Below are 22,135 nucleotides of genomic sequence, written 5' to 3'. Positions count from 1 at the left end.
AGATACAAAGTGTAACAATCATAGATTGTTTTACACTTAAATTTGTAATAAATGTTGCAATAAAGACGCACACAGCCAAAGAAAAAGCAAAACCAATGAGCGCAGGTAGTTCTTTAATGCCTGCTGAACTTAACTTTTGTCAACGGTTTAAAATTAAAATTTTGTGCAGCTTTAGAAGCCTATCTGTCCCAAAGATTCCGGTCAAATTACACATTTTAAACCACATTGTTCCCATTCTATTAGATTACATTTCTTCTTTCTTGTAGATTGATTTTTTGTCTATTTCCTTGAACTGTGATAACTGATTATGAGTAAAAAGCAACAAAATGTTTCATTTTACTATAAATAATTAAGGCAAGTGAGAGCACCCTTTGAGGAAAAAAAAAGACGAAAACTTCTGTCGGCACAAAATGCTGCCACGCAAGCCCTGTAAGAAAAATGTGAAAATCAAAACTATATTTCCTTCAATCAGGTGCATATCTACACTATATTTTACTTTTAGATTTATTCTCATCTACAAACCTCTTTCGGCTGTCTTTTTGACACTTACATGTCCCATGCTATGTACCACATAATTTGTTGTTTCATTAGTATATAATTTACTAACATTATTATCATTGAAAATGTAATGTAAAATTCCATATGATACATGCAAGGAACTCTGAAAACGTTTCCCATTTGGCAACTCTATCCTGTAGCCACGCCCCCTCAGGTAATATACTTCTGGTGTTGTGACCTCTGTTTACATCCGTAGAGTCAAAAATTCACCTTCTCGCTGGCTACTGATAAATAATAACAGTATGATTAGAGGTAAAGTGGGCAGCCGCCAACGTTGTGACATGAGGAGCAAACGGAGGCGGCAAAATGAATTACCATGAATTGATTAACGTGGACCCCGACTTAAACAAGTTGAAAAACTTATTTGGCTGTTACCATTTAGTGGTCAATTGTACGGAATATGTACTGTACTTTGCAGTCTACTAATAAAAGTCTCAATCAATCAATCAAAAGTACACTAGATGGTTAGTGGCTAGGTTGGTTTGCTGCTCCTGATCGTCTCCCCGTTTGCAACTCAGTGCGGCGTTTAGGCAAGAGGAACAGCAAGTACCTGCAGCTGATGCGAGCGTTTGACACATTTTGTTTGGATCGTATTTTTCTGATATTTCATTAAAAAAACGCAAAAATCTATGTATTCACGGACATTTCACATGCCTGGATGCTGGATGCTACACTGGCTGGAATTTTTGTGTTAGTGATAGATTTATTTCATTTGCGGTTTTGAATTTGCTGCGCCACATAATCACGGATTTCTTTTTTCACTGATTTCGTTCCAGTTTTATGCACTTAAAATCTGGAATAGTCTTCCAGAACATGTGAGACAGGCCTCAATGTTGGCAATGTTCAAATCAATGCAGAAACCACTCTTATTTAATTGTGCATATGACAGTTGAAAGTATTTTATCTATTAACACTCTTTGATTTTCATTTGAAGTTGGTTGTTTTTATGATTATTATATTTTAAGATTTTAATTTTAATTATGATTATTTGTATGATCATTTTATTTCTGTTTTGCTTTCTTGTAATTTTCTGTAAAGAACATTGAATTGCCTTGTGTACAAATAGTGCTCTATAAATAAAATTGCATTACATTGTCTTCTTGCTTTAAATTGTAAATAATATATATATATATTTTTTTACTTAAATGAAAAGCAGTTTGATGGCACCGCCTGCTGTATAAAAAGTGATGCAGCTGTCAATCCAGCAGAGGTTGCTGTCTCACATACAACATTTTGTAGCAAGAAGACACTTTGACAAGACTTGATATTGGGTAACTGCACATTTTGGAAGTACCACACTGTGTATTGTAATTTTGTGTAAAATGGAATGTAAAATGTGTTTATTAACAATGAGAGGTTGTATTCAAATAGAAGACTTTAAGGGCCTTTTACGGGTATGTGTTTATTATTAATTATCGTTGGGATCTACTGTACAATGATTAGTTCAGCTTGTGACGTTCACCTTGTAAAATGTAAAAATTCTACTGCTTTATAGTGAATGTTTCAGCTTCTTCACATATTCTTTGAAGATTTAATCCAGTAACATATTTACTATGCCAGCCAAGAAAAAGAAAAGGGGAAAAACGTAAGCATTGAGCGGTGAAAATTGATTCCTTCAAACTTTTACGCCAGCATTCCGACAGAGGACTAAGGGGATTTGGAAGTGCAGGAGAAGCGCGAGGATGTTCTTGTAGCCTTTTTTTTAATGAGTGCAGATTTGCTGAGCGTACGTTCTTTAATATGCATTTTCATTCCTACAGTTATTTTCTTGTGCTAAAACTGGAGTATTATAACGTGTTTGGAAACAGGACTTTGATCACTGCAGAATTTTAATTTCGGCCAGTGATCCAAAGCATATATTACTCTGGCATGCATGTGGTTGTTTTTTACATCACAATCAAAAGTGACACAAAATATATGCACTGAATGTCTTAAAATAATGGAAGCGGGTGCTGATGGCAGAAGCTCTCTTTGCTCTGAGAGTGAGAGCGAGGCCGGATGTCCTCTCCGATTAGCGGGGCCGTGTGTGAGTGCACTAATGCACCTCGCTATTAGCATGTTTCTCCTGGTTGCCAGGGGCTGCGCTACGCCGCTTTCCCCCGTTCGACGTGTCAGCACACATATCAGTCAGAGCGTGCCGTGGCCCGTGGGCTTCACATCATCACTTAGTAAAAAAGGATCAGAACGAGGGTGTGGTTCCGCGCCATTGAATGCTTTTCTTGGTTGGATTTTTTGGAGTAAAAGTTTTGGGGACTTGCACACAGGTTTAGGAAATGAGAGAAAAATGCTAAGGGTTTGAATTAGGCTTTACAAATATAATAATGACTTTAAAAGTGGTTAATCTGTTAACAACATCAAAAACATACCTTGTTTAAAAGTCATTCCATCTGCTATCTCCTCTTCTGGCAGTTATATAATGCTCCTTGTCAATGAACACAGAAAAAAAACATGTAAACATGTGTATTTCAATCCAATCAATTGCAGGTCTAAAAAACCATTTAGGTATGAAATCTTGAGTTGCTTCTTCCTACTCCATTTTGGACATGTTGTAAAGAAAATGTAAAAATGTGACACATCGTTTTGAAACAGTATATATGTTCATTAAGGGCTTGAATTAGGCTTTACAAATATAATAATGACTTTAAAAGTGGTTAATCTGTTAAGAACATCAAAACATACCTTGATTGAAAGTAATTCCATCTGCTATCTCCTCTTCTGGCAGTTATATAATGCTCCTTGTCAATGAACACAGAAAAAAACATGTAAACATTTGGATTTCAATCACTTCAATCAATTGCAGGTCTAAAAAATATCCCCATTAAGGTTTGAAATCTTGAGTTGCTTCTTCCTACTCCTTTTTGGACATGTTGTAAATAAAATGTAAAAATGTGACACATCGTTTTGAAACTGTGTATATATGTTCATTAAGGGCTTGAATTAGGCTTTACAAATATAATAATGACTTTAAAAGTGGTTAATCTGTAAAAAACATCAAAAACATACCTTGATTAAAAGTCATTCAATCTGCTATCTCCTCTTCTGGCAGTTATATAATGCTCCTTGTCAATGAACACAGAAAAAAACATGTAAACATTTGGATTTCAATCCAATCAATTGCAGGTCTAAAAAAAAAAATCCTCATTTAAGTATGAAATCTTGAGTTGCTTCTTCCTATTCCTTTTTGGACATGTTGTAAAGAAAATGTAAAAATGTGACACATCGTTTTGAAACAGTATATATGTTCATTAAGGGCTTGAATTAGGCTTTACAAATATAATAATGACTTTAAAAGTGGTTAATCTCTTAGCAACATCAAAAACATACCTTGATTAAAAGTTATTCCATCTGCTATCTCCTCTTCTGGCAGTTGTATAATGCTCCTTGTCAATGAACACAGAAAAAAAACATGTAAACATTTGTATTTCAATCCAATCAATTGCAGGTCTAAAAAAAAATAAAAATCCCCATTTAGGTATGAAATCTTGAGTTGCTTCTTCCTACTCCTTTTTGGACATGTTGTAAAGAAAATGTAAAAATGTGACACATCGTTTTGAAACTGTGTATATATGTTCATTAAGGGCTTGAATTAGGCTTTACAAATATAATAATGACTTTAAAAGTGGTTAATCTGTTAAGAACATCAAAACATACCTTGATTAAAAGTAATTCCATCGGCTGTCTCTTCTTCTGGCAGTTATATAATGCTCCTTGTCAATGAACACAGAAGAAAACATGTAAACATTTGGATTTCAATCCAATCAATTGCAGGTCTAAAAAAAAAGAATCCCCATTTAGGTATGAAATCTTGAGTTGCTTCTTCCTACTCCTTTTTGGAGATGTTGTAAAGAAAATGTAAAAATGTGACACATCATTTTGTAACTGTATATATCTTCATTAAGGGCTTGAATTAGGCTTTACAAGTATAACAATGACTTTAAAAGTGGTTAATCTGTTAACAACATCAAAAACATACCTTGATTAAAAGTCATTCCATCTGCCATCTCCTCTTCTGGCAGTTATGTAATGCTCCTTGTCAATGAACACAGAAAAAAAAGTGTAAACATTTGGATTTCAATCACTTCAGTCAATTGCAGGTCTAAACAAAAATCCTCATTTAGGTTTGAAATCTTGAGTTGCTTCTTCCTACTCCTTTTTGGACATGTTGTAAAGAAAATGTAAACAATGTGACACATCATTTTGAAACTGTATATATGTTCAAATAAAACCAATCTGAATTTTAAAAAAACCTCGCCATTCTAAACCGGAAATGCAAACCCGGAAGTACTTTGATTTAGCGTTTAGCGCTAATAAAACGTAGCGTAAATATACGATTATTTTGGCTTAAACAACCTTCATCCTCAGCTGTACATTATTATGGTAGTCATGCACTTCACCATAAAGCGCAAGATACACTCTCTTACGGAAAAGGCGCATCTAGTTCCATATTTCAGTAAAATATTAGCCATGTTTAGCTAGTAGGCCTGTTAGCAGCCGCCATCTTTGCTAGCTCACACAAACATTGAATTGTATTTGTGCTACTAAACGTTGCGTATTCGTGATTGCTAATCAGGAATGAGATGTGTGTTTCCCCAGATAAATGTTGTAAACGTCGTTCACCTGTTAACAAGAGGAAAAACTTAACAATTGCAGCACTGATCTTGTCCTATTTTATACATTCATCATGACAATACACGGAAAGCGTGCCCCCCAGTGGACGAGGGTATGTATTACAGGTGTACAAGTTCCACAGGGACTAAAAATACTGTCTTGTAAGCCAGTGGTCCCCCACCAAAAAAAACAACAAATAAATATGTCTACAAATAAATGTTTAAAGTGTTGTTTACCTGCTGACAAAAGGAACATTTCAACAGTTGCCGCGCTGGTCTGCTGTCTTCTTCTCTCATGACATTAAACGGAAATTGCGCCCCCAATGGACGAGGGTATACATTACAGGTGTACGAATTACACATGGATTTAAATACTGTCTTGTAAAGCAGTGGTCCCCAACCATTTTCCACTACAGAGGGACATGGCGCATATTCAAATATTAACACAGAATCAGTAATATTTCTTATTCGAAATCAATAATTGTAAACCCACCAACAGTTTAACAAAATAAAGCTTCTCACAATAATCACAAAGATTATTATCAACGCTTAGGCCAGGATGATTACAACAACAACAAAAATACAAATCTAATATTCTGAAAAAGAAATAACTCAAAAAAACTGATTTAGGACAATTTACTAACACTAATATAATCAAGTATGTAATATAAAATTCCACAACATGCATGCAAAGAATTTAGAAAACGTCTCTTGGAAACGCTAGCCTGCAGCCACGCCCCCTCAGGTAATATACTTCCGGTGTTGACAGCCCTTTGAGACACTTGTGATTTAGGGCTATATAAATAAACATTGATTGATTGATTGATTAATTTACATACAATTATGCAGTGCAATAATGAATACATTCTAACGGAATTTATAATAAATAATTGTAATATAAAATTAAAGTGCAAATGAATATACAGCTTCGCCTCTTTAATCATATTTTTTGCGCTTAAGGACTTCTTCTGTTTGTTTGGGATTGTCATTACAGACCACAGCTAAGACACACATAGGGGCGCTCGAATGAAAGACGCACTCCCCCAGTGGACGATGATATGTATTACAAGTGTACAAGTTACACAGGAACTTAAAGGCCTACTGAAACCCACTACTACCGAACACGCAGTCTGATAGTTTATATATCAATGATGAAATCTTAACATTGCAACACATGCCAATACGGCCGGGTTAACTTATAAAGTGCAATTTTAAATTTCCCGCTAAACTTCCGGTTGGAAACGTCTATGTATGATGCGTATGCGCGTGACGTCACGACGGCAACGGAAGTATTCGTACCCAATGTGTCACCATACAAACTGCTCTGTTTTCATCGAACAATTCCACAGTATTCTGGACATCTGTGTTGGTGAATCTTTTGCAATTTGTTTAATGAACAATGGAGATTGCAAAGAAGAAAGTTGTAGGTGGGATCGGTGTATTAGCGGCTGGCTGTAGCAACACAACAAAGAGTACTTACTTGGATAGCAGACGCGCTAGCCGATGCTAGCCGCCAACCACATCTGTGATCGGGTGAAGTCCTTCGTCGCGCCGTTGATCGCTGGAACGCAGGTGAGCACGGGTGTTGATGAGCAGATGAGGGCTGGCTGGCGTAGGCGGAGCGCTAATGTTTTTATCATAGCTCTGTGAGGTCCGGTTGCTAAGTTGCTAAGTTAGCTTCAGCGTCGTTAGCAACAGCGTTGTTAAGCTTTGCCAGGCTGAGAATTATTAACCGTGTAGTTACATGTCCATGGTTTAATAGTATTGTTGATCTTCTGTCTATCCTTCCAGTCAGGGATTTATTTATTTTGTTTCTATCTGCATTTGAGCCAGATGCTATCACGTTAGCTCGGTAGCTAAAGAGCTTCGCTGATGTATTGTCGTGGAGATAAAAGTCACTGTGAATGTCCATTTCGTGTTCTCGACTCTCATTTTCAAGAGGATATAGCATCGGAGGTGGTTTAAAATACAAATCCGTGATCCACAATAGAAAAAGGAGAGTGTGTGGAATCCAATGAGCCAGCTTGTACCTAAGTTACGGTCAGAGCGAAAAAAGATACACCCTGCACTGCCTCTCTAGTTCTTCACTCTAACGTTCCTCATCTACAAATCTTTCATCCTCGCTCAAATTAATGGGGTAATCGTCGCTTTCTCGGTCCGAATCTCTCTCGCTCCATTGTAGACAACGGGGAATTGTGAGGAATCCTTCCTCCTGTGACGTCACGCTACTTCCGGTATAGGCAAGGCTTTTTTTTTATCAGCGACCAAAAGTTGCAAACTTTATCGTCGTTGTTCTATACTAAATCCTTTCAGCAAAAATATGGCAATATCGCGAAATGATCAAGTATGACACATAGAATGGATCTGCTATCCCCGTTTAAATAAAAAAATGTCATTTCAGTAGGCCTTTATATTACTGCCTTGTAAGGCAAGTGTCCCTTGCTAAAAAAAACAATAAACATGTCGAATTGTATATCCATTCAGGGAAAAAAGTTTTCCTTTATTCGGTTATTTAATAGTATCAATTAGAAAATAAATAACTAATAATACACACAAAAAAGTATTATATAAATAAATACATAGATGAATAAATTAAATTATATTATCAATTTATCCGATCCCGACATCTACTTGACCTTTTGAGTTTGTGAAGAGACCAAGCTTTTTTTTTAACTGTGGCTGCTGATACGAACTTCTCAGGTCAATGAGGATAACAGCAGGACACAAAAAAGTAAAATTAAACCAGAAAAATGACAGCACAAAACAGCATTTTCATCGCTGACTACTACTAAAACAAAGCTGCTGCCTACTATTATCTTATTCTCTCTGGAAAATAAACTCCAGGCTTGAAATAATGATGAGTACTTAATGTACTCATATTGTGAGTTTTGTACAGTGTTTTTGCATTTTCCTACTTGTTTTGGTAAACACCAATAGCATTACATTACTGTAAGGTCTGCTACCCAGAAAAAGGGCTGAACAATTATGGGGACAGAAAATAGAAATAAAAGCTCTCCACACCAATAATACTTGGCTGGTCTGTTTAATCATTAATAGATATACGGAGTGAATGAAAACGATGCCTGAAGGTGGGTGAGAAGCCTTCACCAGTCCAAGGAGTGATCTGTCTGCCTAAAGAGCTTTGTTACCATATTAACACTGGCCTATATCCACATGCCCTTGTCCAAAAAAAGGCTTGGGCATGGGCGGATTGATGGATAGAAAAGAAGAAGAGGAGGCACGCGTGTCGAGGAGTGAGGCGTAAAGCATGAAAGGATGATTGGATGGCCGAGGAGGCAGGAGAGATGAACTAGAGGGAGTCAAAATCAACTTTACCCCCCTCCTTCCTCCTTGATCTCCCACCTACTATTACATCTCCACCCATGCCGCTTTCTTCTGAAAATCTCCCTGAGGCGACGGCCCTCTCCTGGGTGGCTCGCCCCCGGAGCGGAGCCCTTGTTCCTCGCGCGCTGGCAATCATTTGAGCCTGAACCGAAGCTTTTAGGGGGAGCTCAATCTCCAAAGGCGCCGACGTCTCACCCCCGCCTGCATGCGCCGCGGCAGGCCTCGTCCCAGGCCGACTCTGACGCACGTGGATGGCGTACGTCGTTCCTCGCTTTCTACTGTTCATACAGCCATGGAAGAAGGTACTACAGTAGGGCAAATTAAAAACCTGATGTGGTTACATGTTGCCACATCTCAACACGTGACATGGGGTTACCTGCCATCCATTTAATATTCTGCTGAACGATGAACAAAAAAGCTTTGCAACACATACAAAAACTTTACTTATCATTTTTGTCTCAACCAGTTCTAAACATTTTTATTACCGTATTTTCCGGACTATAAGGCATACTTAAAATCCTTTTTTCCCCCTTAAAACTCGACAGTGCGCCTTATAACCCGGTGCGCCTAATGTACGGAATGATTCTGGTTTTGCTTACCGACCTCGAAGCAATTTTATTTGCTACATGGTGTAATGATAAGTGTGAACAGTAGAGGGCAGTCACACATAAGAGATACATGTAGACTGCAATATGATGGCAAGTAAACAACGCCAACATTTTATATGTTCCACTGAAAATATAGAACATTACACACAGCGCTCAAAAATCTATCAAAATGTTTTAGTACGACTTTGGTAAGCTATGAAGCCGCACCGCTTGATGGATTGGCGGCGCATTAAACATACGAGTATTATTATGGTGTGTGTGTAAGGTAAGACTTAGACTTAGACTTAGACTTAGACTTACACAAACTTTATTGATCCACAAGGGAAATTGTTCCACACAGTAGCTCAGTTACAAAGGATGGAAAGTGTAAGGATGGAAAGGATAATGCAGGTATAAAGTATAATAAAAATGTACCATAGTAGCAATATAAAATATAACATATATGTAATATTTACATATTATATATACAGTATATAATATATACTGATGTATTGTATTATTATATTATATTATATTTACATAATATATACAATATATAACAATTACCATGTACAGTACTACAGTATATGTAACAGCTGCAGCAAAAAAAGGGCAGCATAGAGAGTAGAGAGTAGATCCAAAAGAAAATAGACATTACGACAAAGAGAGGTAGCTAACATAGAAGCGGTCAGATAATAGACAGATCATCTGTTGCTGTATGGCGAGTGATTATACAGCTGGATGGAGTGCGGAATGAAGGAGTTCTTGAATCGAACATAAGACATATTACTTGGCGTTTTGTTTCGCAATATTATGCAAAAGCAACTTTTCTTACCTTCTGGTACCTGCTGATCTGTATTTGGGATCTGCATAAATCCTGAAAAATTGCACACGTCCGCCTTTGTAGTCCGTGCCGACACCGTAGTCGATAAACTTCTTCTTTTTTTCTATTTTCTTGTTATGGGACATTCATCCTCTGCTGTTGCCATTTCTAACATAAAGTAGTGTAAAGTTCTTACTTATATCTGTCAGTAAACTCGCCATGAAAGCGCTAATACATAAAACATACCGGTGTAGTGAGTTCACATTATTCACCCAAGGAAATTTAGTTATTAGAGAGTTCCGGTGGAATGTTTTTTCACGGGACACATTACAGGCTTTGTTGTTGTTTCCGGATGAAGAGATGCTGCTCCATTATTGATTTAAGTAAAGTCTGAATGTCATTAAAACAGTTACCTCCATCTTTTGACACTTCTTCCACTCCCGTCCTTGCACGCTACACCGCTACAACAAAGATGACGGGGAGAAGACGCTGCCGAAGGTGAGCCACGTAAATAAGACCGCCCACAAAACGGCGCATCCGAAAACGACTGTCAGAAAGCGGCTTGAAGATGATATGTAAAACATAATCTATGCAACATTTTGACCAAAGAACCATCATTACATGTCATTAAGACCACAAGGAAGTGTTTTCCATTTAGAAAAAATAAACAAATAATATGACTCCTTCAATGCGCCCTATAATCCGGTGCGCCTTATATATGAAAAAAGATCGAAAATAGACCATTCATTGGCAGTGCGCCTTATCAATCAATCAATCAATCAATGTTTATTTATATAGCCCTAAATCACAAGTGTCTCAAAGGGCTGTACAAGCCACAACGACATCCTCGGTGTCGAGTGGGTCTGACATAATATTGTGAAAGTCCAACACATCAGCGAAAGTCCAGTCCATGGTGGGGCCAGCGGGAACCATCCCGAGTGGAGACGGGTCAGCAGCGTAGAGATGTCCCCATCTGATGGACAGGCTAGCGGTCCACCCCGGAGCAGAGTAGAAAAGAAAAGAAAAGAAACGGCAGATCAACTGGTCTAAAAAAGGGGGGTCTATTTAAAGGCTAGAGTATACAAATGAGTTTTAAGATGAGACTTAAATGCTTCTACTGAGGTAGCATCTCTAACTTTTACCGGGAGGGCATTCCATAGTATTGGAGCCCGAATAGAAAACGCTCTATAGCCCGCAGACTTTTTTTGGGCTCTGGGAATCACTAATAAGCCGGAGTTCTTTGAACGCAGATTTCTTGCCGGGACATATGGTACAATACAATCGTCAAGATAGGCAGGAGCTTGACCGTGTAGTATTTTATACGTAAGTAGTAAAACCTTAAAGTCGCATCTTAGGTGCACAGGAAGCCAGTGCAAGTGAGCCAGTATAGGCATAATATGATCAAACTTTCTTGTTTTTGTCAAAAGTCTAGCAGCCGCATTTTGTACCATCTGTAATCTTTTAATGCTAGACATAGGGAGGCCCGAAAATAATACGTTACAGTAATCGAGACGAGATGTAACGAACGCATGGATAATGATCTCAGCATCGCTTGTGGACAAAATGGAACGAATTTTAGCGATATTACGGAGATGAAAGAAGGCCGTTTTAGTAACACTCTTAATGTGTGACTCAAACGAGAGAGTTGGGTCAAAGATAATACCCAGATTCTTTACCGAGTCGCCTTGTTTAATTGTTTGGTTGTCAAATGTTAAGGTGGTATTATTAAATAGATGTTGGTGTTGAGCAGGACCGATAATCAGCATTTCCGTTTTCTTAGCGTTGAGTTGCAAAAAGTTAGCGGACATCCATTGTTTAATTTCATTAAGACACGCCTCCAGCTGACTACAATCCGGCGTGTTGGTCAGCTTTAGGGGCATGTAGAGTTGGGTGTCATCAGCATAACAGTGAAAGCTAACACCGTATTTGCGTATAATGTCACCTAGCGGCAGCATGTAAATACTAAAGAGTGCAGGGCCAAGAACCGAACCCTGGGGAACTCCGCACGTTACCTTAACATAGTCCGAGGTCACATTGTTATGGGAGACACACTGCATCCTGTCAGTAAGATAAGAGTTAAACCAAGACAAGGCTAAGTCTGACATCCCAATACGCGTTTTGATACGCTCTAATAAAATATTATGATCAACAGTATCGAAAGCGGCGCTAAGATCAAGAAGCAGCAACATAGATGACGCATCAGAATCCATCGTTAGCAATAGATCATTAGTCATTTTTGCGAGGGCTGTCTCCGTAGAGTGATTTGCCCTGAAACCGGATTGAAAAGGTTCACAGAGATTGTTAGTCACTAAGTGTTCATTTAGCTGCTGTGCGACAATTTTTTCGAGAATTTTCGAGATAAACGGAAGGTGGGACACCGGCCGGTCGTTCATCATGAGGTCAGGATCGAGGTTAGGTCTTTTGAGTAGAGGATGAATAACCGCTTTTTTGAATGCTAGAGGAACAGTACCAGAGGAAAGTGATAGGTTTATAATATTTAACACTGATGGACCTAATAAAACAAAAAGCTCCTTGATAAGTTTCCCAGGAATTGGGTCAAGTAAACATGTTGTTTGTTTTGTCCCATTTACACATTTTAACAATTCCTCCAATGTTATTTCATCAAAGAGAGAGAAACTATTTTGGAGGGCAATGTCCGTCGTATATACAGTCGTATTTGTGTTAATAGAACCCAGTTGTGGCTGGGATGCATTGTCTTTAATCTCTTTTCTAATGACTTCAATTTTCTTATTAAAGAAATTCATAAAGTCATCTGCTGAGTGGGTGGAGCTACTGGGAGGAGTCCCTTGTTGGGTTAGCGATGCTACTGTACTAAACAAAAATTTAGGATCATTTTTGTTGAGGTGGATGAGATTTGAGTAATATTTAGCTTTAGCTGAGGTAAGCATGCGTTTATAAGTTATTAAACTATCACTCCATGCTTGATGGAAAACCTCAAGTTTAGTCGCACGCCATTTGCGTTCCAGCTTTCTACATGATAATTTCTGGGCTTTAGTTTCTTCTGTAAACCATGGGGTACGCCTTTTAGGGGCCCTTTTTAGCTTTAGCGGTGCTACAATATCAATGGTGTCGCGCAGGGCGTCGTTAAAGTTGTTAGTGAGGTTATCAATAGAGCCCACATAATTTGGGAATGATGCCATTACTGAAGGCAGTAGGTCAGTAAGAGTCGTCGTTGTGGCAGTATTAATGTTGCGGCTGCTATAGTAGTTATTATTATTATTATTAGTTTGTTGACAATGAGTCAGAACTTCGAATTTTATAAGGTAATGATCGGACATTACTTTAGTGTACGGGAGTATCGTAACTTTAGAGGTGGTGACACCCCTGACAAGCACTAGATCTATCGTATTACCGTTGCGATGCGTGGGTTCGTTTATTATTTGTGTAAGACCACAGCTATCAATTATAGTCTGGAGCGCCACGCATGGAGGGTCCGATGGGGTATTCATATGGATGTTAAAGTCTCCCATTATGATTATATTGTCGGCGTGCGTCACTAGATCAGCAACGAACTCTGAAAATTCATTGATAAAGTCCGAATAGGGCCCAGGGGGGCGGTAGATGACAGCCAGGTGGAGAGGCAGCGGTGTGACAAACCTCACAGTAAGCACCTCAAACGAGTTATATTTATTATTTAGGTCCGAGGTAAGGCTAAAGTTTTTGTTGTATATTAGTGCAACACCCCCACCCCTTTTAATGGGGCGGGCAATATGCGTTCCCGCATAGCCAGGGGGAGACGCCTCACCCAGCGCAAAAAATTCGTCTGGTTTGAGCCAGGTCTCGGCTAAACCAACGACATCAAGATTGTTGTCTCTGATGACTTCATTAACTAATAACGTTTTGGAAGACAATGACCTTATGTTTAAAAAGCCCATATTATAGGTAGTGGGCTGTTTTGAGGAGTTTTTGTTGAAAGTATCCGTGGTAGCAATATTAATAATGTTACGTTTATTATGCATAGTGCACTTTAAATAATTTCGACCATATCTAGGAATTGATATGACAGGAATTTTTAGATTGTTTGCCACCTCAGTAAAATGCATGTCCACCTCTGACGCAGAAAAAACATTATGTGAGTTGTATATTATTCTAGAAGAATTGCTATGTGTGCAGGGATTATCCAGCCTGGCGCTGGCTAGTTCTAGCTTAACAGACTCCTTATTAGCGCTTCTTTGTGGATTAGCATTTAGCTTTTTCGTTAGCCCCGCTAATCAGGGCAGGGCGTAGGCTTTGTGTGGCCCTAAACACGATTTTTTGTGGCCCTGGTTTGGTATTTCATCATTATTTCACTCAGTATGACTTATTGATTTAATTTGGTTGAAACTAGCTTTTTAAAACACATGTAAAACTTTAATAAGGTTTTTGTAAGCACCGTGCCGCTTCTAATTTCTCCAATATTTGTGAGATTGAAACAGTTAACCTTTACTTCATTTTTTAATTTAATTTTTTTTTTTTAAATTAATCAATCCAACAAAATAAAACACAATAATACCACAATAATACATTTCCAATTCCAAAACGAAACCCGGCCCAGCAACATTCAGAATAGCAATCAACAGAGCAATCGAGAGGACACACAAACATGACACAAAACAATCCAAAAGTAGTTAAACAAAAATGAATAATATCAACAACAGTATCAATATTAATAAGAATTCCAACATAGCAGTGATTAGAAATCCCTCATTGACATTATCATCACAGCCATTTATAAAAAATAAAAACATAAAAAAAAAAAAAAAGAACAATAGTGTCACAGTGGCTTACACTTGCATCACATCTCCCTAGAGAGAGAGAGAGGGGGGGGGGGGGGGGGGGGGGTTAGGTGTCCTGTCCAAGGTTTCTCATAGTCATTCACATCGACGTCCCACTGGGGTGAGTTTTTCCTTGCCCTTATGTGGGCTCTGTACCGAGGATGTCGTTGTGGCTTGTGCAGCCCTTTGAGACACTTGTGATTTAGGGCTATATAAACAACCTTTATTGATTGATTGATTGATCTCATAAGCTTGACAACACATCGTGTCCAATATTTTCAACAAAGATAAAATAAGTCATATTTTAGGTCCATTTAATAGTTAAAACACATTTTAAATAAATGATCCCATATTCCAATATATGACTCATTATTATCTAAACTAAATGCAATTTTTTCTACTGATGTCATTTCCATAGCTTGTGTATACCAGTCAGTATGAGTTGGACTATCAACATCTATCCATTTTTTTAGTATTACCCTTTTTGTTATGATGCATATTCAAAGAAATGCATGTTTATTCTTTGATGACAGGTTACTCAATTGATGCAGACCCCCAAGAATGCAAGTTTGCAGTGTCATAGGGATGTTTATATTTAGGAATGTGATTGCTTCTTTTGTTGTTGTTGTTTTGTTGTTTTCAACCATAACTACTTTATTTACCCTTGTTTATTTCAACCATACAGTAACTCTTTTAATTACCCTGTACTTCATGATGCAAAGTAGAGATTAGCTGATTAACGTTGGATTGTCACACGTCATTCACACCTGTGGTTTTCTACACAAAAATTAATCTATTTAGTATTCTTCCGCAGCTTTTTTCTTCCGCCAATAACTGCCACATTGTTAATCCGATTGATCCTGTTCAAACGTCAAATCGCTCAGCGCATTCAGGACATGCGCGCTCATTCGACAACTTACTTACTTAGACTTAGTTCCTCCCATTCCTGTTGGAACATTGGGCGACGAGTCCCCTCCATTTGTTCCGGTCACTGGCGACCCTTTTTGCTCCGTGCCAGCAGACTCCCATCTCTCTCAGGTCTTCCTTGGCTGTTTGTCTCCACGTCTTCTTTGGCCGTCCTCTCTTCCTCTTTCCCCCTTCTGGCACCCAGTCCATTGCCACACTTGCCGGTCTCTCTCTTGGCAGTCGGAGTACGTGTCCAGCCAATCTCCTTCTCATGTCAGAGACTATGTCGGACAATGGTGCTACCCCTGCCCTTCTCATCACCTCTTCATTGGTGATGTGGTCTCTCCATGAGATCCTCAAGATGTATCTGAGGCACCGTCGGTGGAAGACATCCAGCTTGTTAGTAATGCTTGATGTCTTCATCCACGTCTCACAGGCATAGGTCACTGTAGGGATGACCACTGACATATAGAGGCGCAGCTTTGTGGACGTACTGATAGATTTTGATGACCAGATGTTCCGGAGGCGTTGGAAGACTCCTGCAGCTTTTCCGATTCTGGTCTGTACATCCTTTTCTGCGTCTCCAGTGTTTGAGATGTTGCTTCCAAGATACGTGAAGTTCTCAACGTACTCTATGCCTTGTTCGCCTACGGTGAGCAGTGGAACCGACAAAACTTCCCCAAAATGACTTGTTTTACAGTAAATGATCCGTTTTCTGTATTTTCACCCTTTTATTCTTTTGACTACCCCTACCAAGTTCAATGAATAGTCACTTTTACAGCTCACAGGAATTTTATTGGTGATACGATAATTGTCCCTCATACCATGAATACCAAGAATTGATTAACGTGGACCCCGACTTAAACAAGTTGAAAAACTTATTCGGGTGTTACCATTTAGTGGTCAATTGTACGGAATATGTACTGTACTGTGCAATCTACTAATAAAAGTATCAATCAATCAATCAATCAAAAAAACATTTAATTTAACGATTGGTTAGTATGTCAGTGTAACATACTTTATGTAAAGCTTTCTTCCCTGGAAGGGAATATTAGTTTCATATGGCCAAACAAGTCCATTAAAGTAGTCGAACAGCAGAGATTCCAGCAGTTTCCAGCAGCGACGTTTACGTCATGATGGCTGACTTGCAGATTTCAAGAATTACACTACCGTTCAAAAGTTTGGGGTCACCGAAACAATTTTGTGGAATAACCTTCATTTCTAAGAACAAGAATAGACTGTCGAGTTTCAGATGAAAGTTCTATTTTTCTGGCCATTTTGAGCGTTTAATTGACCCCACAAATGTGATGCTCCAGAAACTCAATCTGCTCAAAGGAAGGTCAGTTTTGTAGCTTCTGTAACGAGCTAAACTGTTTTCAGATGTGTGAACATGATTGCACAAGGGTTTTCTAATCATCAATTAGCCTTCTGAGCCAATGAGCAAACACATTGTACCATTAGAACACTGGAGTGATAGTTGCTGGAAATGGGCCTCTATAGACCTATGTAGATATTGCACCAAAAACCAGACATTTGCAGCTAGAATAGTTATTTACCACATTAGCAATGTATAGAGTGTATTTCTTTAAAGTTAAGACTAGTTTAAAATTATCTTCATTGAAAAGTACAGTGCTTTTCCTTCAAAAATAAGGACATTTCAATGTGACCCCAAACTTTTGAACGGTAGTGTAGGTGTCATTTTTTAGTAAGGGACCTCTTTATTTCCCCTATCAATCTAAACTATGGTTTCAGCTTTTTTTCTCCAAAAAGTAGCTTTTTCGCAAGTAAATATTTCATACGACCAGGTAACATATTTTATTGCAAAAACAAAAAGCACTGATTTATACCCAAAGTAAGCTGAAAACGTGGTACTCTTGCAGCAATGTATGCTGGGTAGACACATGTCAATTTTAACCAATGCCAATGACAAGTTGGGCATTTAGCTCAGTCATGGCATAGTGGTCTCAAGGGGCCAGTCACCAGGGTTTGAATTCCAGAGGGACTGACATTTGTCTATTTGTAGTCCTGTTTAACCTACAGCTGCCGCTGCAAAAAACCCTAAGAATGGTTCTTCTGTTTATATTTTTCATTTTGATTCCGCACATTAACTATCGTAGCCTGTTGACAAAAGTAGAGTGACAACAAATGCATTTCACCAGATTGCCAAAAAGGTGACATAACACTCCTTTCTGAGGTGAAGATGTGAAACAGCATGATGACACCTCATCCTGGTACCCCGGTGGCTTGTCCCTGCCTTCCTTATGACATAAGAAGAGCTCCGGGTGCCATGTCAGCCTCCGTCACGCAACCGCAGCGCAAGGGGGAACTGCAAACCCTGACTGTGAGTGTGTGTCATCTTTACGCCAGTTATTGACCTGCAGAGGCCACACATCTCGAGCTGCATTTCCACTAGGTGGAAGAGCAGGTAGAGTACAGTGGGGCTCCTCTGTCCAGCAATCCACCTCTGGCAGATCTTTTATTTAGCCCGCTGCAGCAAACGGCTTCTCCTCATGAATTATGCAACGGTTGGCCCTTGTAACAAGCTCCAGGCCGACTGTACACCTTGTGTGGGGCTTAAAATATAGATAAAAGCCCGACAGCCGACTACAAACATAATTTTTTTCAAGACAAGAAGCAGGCCTGGCAAGCAGAGAGTCCATGCAGCAATTAGACCAGGCCGCAGAATTTGCACGCAGCTGTTGACGGTATAGCCAGTACAGCGAAGTCAACAACCTAACAGAGCAGTAACAACAACATTCATGTGTCATCAGCTCCAAGATGAAGGGGTTTGCTTGTCTTGGTGCTTCGAGGAGGCATTTCTTTGTGTCAGCGAGATGAGCTTGAAGTCGGCTCCCTCGGCTGACTTCATAACAAAGCTTATGCAACTTCCCACACTGTAACAGCGTGTGCGCAGCGTTGCTGTTATTTTCAGTCAAAGGATGAAAGAGTAGGCCGGCTTGGTTTGGTATGAAAGTGATTTCACCGCCATGCAGGGTTTTGAAGAGACTTATGTTTAGTAAAATAATGTTGGCTACAACGATTAAAGAGCATGTTATTTCCTGTTGTAGATCACTTTAAACAAAGTGTTACAATTTTCTATATTTCAATGTGCCATCACTGAACGAAGGAAGCTCAGCAGATTCGAAAGTACTCCCACAAAACTTAATACATCTACTCCGAAAACTGAAGCCATTCTAAGTGAAACCCAGGAACCAGGGTGGATACGGTTAATAATGTGAGAATCCAGTCCATAGTGGGGCCAGCAGGGGCTTGCATGTAGACAAGTCGGGGCGCCGAGACGTCACTGACTGATGCATAAGGAGTGGTCCACCACGTGTCCGGACTTCATGTGAAAGTTCCCGGTCTTGCGGCGGCTGACTTGAGTGGGGAGGTCTGGGAAAATGGGGGCCTGGTTGCTGGTGGGTAGGGCGGTCTTCCCGTACAGCTGTGGGGAGTTTCTGGGCCTCTCTGGGCGGGGCGTCCCGTCTTTTTGCCCACGTGGGGTGTGGTTTCTCGCTGGCTTGGAGGCTGGCTGTCCTCTGCTTCTCCTGGGCGCGTCTGCCTATGGCCTGCTACATATCGTATTTGCTGATGGTGTTCTGTTGTTGTTGTTGTTGTTGTCGTTGTTGTTGTGGTTGTTATTGTTAGGATCCGCTGCCCGGATCATAGTTTGTTTACGTTTTCAAGTCACATGTGTTTTCAGCACCTTGTGTTTGTTTGTTTCTGTTGCCATGACGGCAGATTGTGCTCAGCTGCCTCTGGTTAGTGTTCGAGACGCTCACCTGTTGTCCGGGCACTAATCAGAGGGCTATTTAGTCTTTGCCCTGGCCTCACTCGGTCTGGCTTCCTAATTTGCTTTTACGCAACAGTTAACGACCACTTTTGATTCCTGCTAGCTTTCAGGCTATGCTATTTTGCTTGCTAGCTCCCACGCTAGTCGTTTTTGTTTTTTCTCCTGCCTGATTTAGTTCCTGAATAAATCATTTTTCCTACCTGCAAGCTGTGTCCGAGCCCGTCTGCATCCTTGGGAGAACACCTCGCACCACGATGCGACCAGGTCGTTACAGTAGGAAGCCAGCCCGAGTGAGGCCAGGGCAAAGACTAAATAGCCCTCTGATTAGTGCCCGGACAACAGGTGAGCGTCTCGAACACTAACCAGAGGCAGCTGAGCACAATCTGCCGTCATGGCAACAGAAACAAACAAACACAAGGTGCTGAAAACACATGTGACTTGAAAACGTAAACAAACTATGATCCGGGCAGCGGATCCTAACAGTTATTATTGTTTTTGTTGTCTCTCTGTCTTATCTCCCTCTTGTCCCCGTAATTTCCCCCTCTGTCTTCCTTTTTTTCTCTTCCTATCCCGTCCTGCTCCAGTCCGGCTGCACCAAACGTTAATATAAGTCCATTCAATAAAGTCAAATACAAATAAGGCAACAAGAAAAGTATCCAACACTTCTCTTTTGTAAAGTAAATCTGTACAGCAAATATGGGCAGCTACATCAACAATATGATTTGCCTGAGTAGCTGGACAGGACAAAAAAAATATATTAGTGCTGTACAAGCACAGGTTCCCAAATTGGGAGTTGAATGCAGGCTACCTGGGCGAAAACCAATGATCCCAACCGCTGGACTGTAGGGCAATATAAATGCAAATTGACTAGCAACATTCAGAGAAACAACACTTGTTGACCTCATTTAAAAGATAACCTAGTTAAGTAAAAAAAATAAAATAAATAAAATCAGTTAGTACTGATGTACAAGCACCCACATACTGGGTGAAAACCCGGAATCCAGACCACTAAAGCATATGGGAATGTTAATGGAAGTTGACTATGTATGTTTGAGGGAACATCACTTGTTGACCTGAACTAACGGATAATATGGTAAAATAAAAATAAGTCTTGTAGCACTGCTAGAGGAGTACCAGTTCCCAAGCCAGGAGTTAAACCTGGGCCACCGGGGTGAAAAGCAGGAACCTGACCGCTAGACCATATGGAACTGTAAATACAAATTGACTAGCTTCGTTTGGGGTGGACAACATTTGCTGACATCGTATAAAACAGTGGTCCCCAACCCGGTACTGGTCCATGGATCGATTAATCAAAAAAAAAAAAAAAAATACAATTTATTTTTATTTTTTTAATTTAATTAACAATTAATGGGCGTTTTGTGTGTGATCTAACAAGACTGTGTGTACAATTAATAACTGGTACAGACAGCCCTATTCAAATTAGGATTTTGCGTGATTTTTGCTTTCAAAATGGACACGCTCATTTACTGCACATTCAAGTTATCATGCATACCTGTGGCGTTTTGCTATGTTTTAAAACCAACAAACAAAACATTATGTACTACTTTTTCTGGGCATTTTAGAACCAGTCCTGCAGTGCATCTACAATGGAACCCACTTTTTCAGCACGTTGAAGGTGCACTCTGTGAGATGCTGGCACCAACTATAAGTGCCCATTGGAGTGTTCCAGACGCAAGAAAGTGCCTATTGCAAGAAGTTTTTCTCATATGTATAAAACAATAAACGTTAATGAAATAGTGCCAGCAGACACCAAACACATCAATTGAATTTGTTTTAATCAGCCCCTTAAGTCATCCAGCAGGTATAAAATTAGAAAAATATATTGCTGAATAGATGATATGTCTAACATTTTTATTTTTCACTGTCCATATACTGTATGTCAGGGCTATTCAACTACATAATGAAGAGGGCCGCAGGTTGAAGAGCCCAATGGCTCAGGGGCCAGACATCAAAATGTGGATGTGTTTCGTCAAAAAGTGCCTCCGCAGGTTATATTCCTTTGAGACAGCATTTACTTAATTGCAAAGTAAACACATCGGCTTTCACACTGCCCTGTCATTAAATTCATTACCCAGCCCTCACTACTCGATTCCATTGTGTGCAGCTAGACAGATAGTTAACATCATGTGAGAAACAAAGGTTCCAGAAGTTTTGTTGAGGATTGACGTTCCTTCTTTTGAATTATTTTCCCTCCTTAGTTTTATTTCTTTACACTTATTCCTTTATTTAGGTTTGTCAGACTAAAAACATAAACATAAAATAAACATTACAAAAGTAAATATTATATTGTCCATTGTGTATTTTACACAAATAAAATACAAGGTTTGGTGTTAATACATTCACACAATAAACTACAAATGTTTAGGCGTAGAGAAATGAAACAACATCCACATCAAACATTGCACACACTGTATTTGACTTATCACAATTAAACTTTAGGTGTAGTGTTGTCGCCCTCTACTGGTCAAATGTATCACCACATGCATTAAACAAGCTTTGATCAGCAGAGTTACTCTCAGACAAAGAAACAACACAACCACAAATACCAAATACATCACGAAGTCAGCAATGTCAATAGAAAACAAACTAAATGTTGTAAAGATTTAACCAAGTTTTGTGATGAAGCTTACACAAATGGATTTTTATTGTTGTTGCTGCTTGTCTGGATCAATGTGTCTGTCGCCTAAAAGGTCCTACAAGAAACAATGACTAGAGCACTT

The 22,135-nt window shown here is 39.3% G+C and overlaps 1 long non-coding RNA gene across 3 annotated transcripts in view; it reads right to left on the bottom strand.

The window, feature by feature from the left end:
• LOC133651045 (uncharacterized) overlaps window positions 1–5,477 on the bottom strand; it is a 39,708-nt gene extending 34,231 nt beyond the window's left edge. The window contains exons 1-7 of one of the 3 annotated variants that reach the window (XR_009826362.1): window positions 5,403–5,477; window positions 4,532–4,587; window positions 4,210–4,265; window positions 3,883–3,938; window positions 3,562–3,617; window positions 3,238–3,293; window positions 2,925–2,980 (exon numbers count right to left, since the gene is read on the bottom strand). This is a non-coding gene — a long non-coding RNA (uncharacterized LOC133651045). Of the gene's footprint in view, window positions 1–2,924; window positions 2,981–3,237; window positions 3,294–3,561; window positions 3,618–3,882; window positions 3,939–4,209; window positions 4,266–4,531; window positions 4,588–5,175; window positions 5,260–5,402 lie in introns of those variants that run through there. The other 2 variants (XR_009826363.1, XR_009826364.1) reach the window with 2 other exon arrangements.
• Between the last annotated feature and the right edge of the window lie 16,658 nt (window positions 5,478–22,135).

The sequence above is a fragment of the Entelurus aequoreus genome, linkage group LG05, assembly GCF_033978785.1.
Source record: "Entelurus aequoreus isolate RoL-2023_Sb linkage group LG05, RoL_Eaeq_v1.1, whole genome shotgun sequence".
Classification (NCBI taxonomy): Eukaryota; Metazoa; Chordata; class Actinopteri; order Syngnathiformes; family Syngnathidae; genus Entelurus; species Entelurus aequoreus.
Note: the sequence above shows the minus strand (reverse complement) of the source record. Positions and strands in the feature narration are given on the sequence as shown.